This window comes from Symphodus melops (assembly GCF_947650265.1).
Source record: "Symphodus melops genome assembly, chromosome: 22".
In the NCBI taxonomy this organism is placed as follows: Eukaryota; Metazoa; Chordata; class Actinopteri; order Labriformes; family Labridae; genus Symphodus; species Symphodus melops.
The window spans coordinates 17,800,108-17,800,957 of NC_136712.1; positions in this window are offsets into that span (position 1 = coordinate 17,800,108).

An 850-nucleotide genomic window follows, 5' to 3' on the forward strand; every position below is an offset into this window, starting at 1 on the left:
CTCTTTTGTTAAAATAAATCCGCCCCTCCTGCAATCAGGCCCTCCCCCTGTTTTTTTTAACGGTCATGACTGAAATAGGACAATGAAGGCGTGAGTCCCGATTCACTGAAGAGTCTTTCGTTTGTGCAGTACCAGTCTTTGACTTCTCCAGCTCCTCCCTCTGCTACACCAGACTCCCTCATCAACTTGTACACGTCTCATTTTTAACCTGTAAGATGTGTGTCTAATGTTGCAACTAACAAGTTGACATAAGGGGCGCTGATAGTCTGTTGGTTATGTCATATGATGTACAATGGGTTTAGAAGCAGAAGTCCTTCAGCTGCAGAAATGACCATCAATGAAAACTACAATATTTGTTTTATTTATAATCAGTATTCGCACTGAAACACTCAAACAATGCATCTGCTTCATCCAATGGGATTTTCCATGTGAAATTAAAAATTATATATTTTTTTCACAACAACTAAAGAGTTCAGATTTTGAATAATGTCAGTGTTTCTAGGTTTTTTTTTTTTTTTAAAGGAATAGAGTAGTATTGATGTTGGCAGCTGTATTTAAAATATTGATTAACTGAAAAGGAAGTTTGCAGAAATTAAATTTGCATAAATACATGCAACATAAAGTTTGACCAAACTGCATTCTAATACGGTGATGAGCTTGGTTAATAGACATAAAGAGAAGTCTCTTAATCTTGCATTATTTTTTATTATCATCATGATGTTTTTAGAGGTTTTCCTGTTGAGCCACAAATGGACTCTTGCTCATTTTAAGTAGAGTGTAATAATGAACATAAATATCATTAATAAAGTGTCTCTTCTTGCTTCCCAGGAACGTCCACTCACGGAGCATC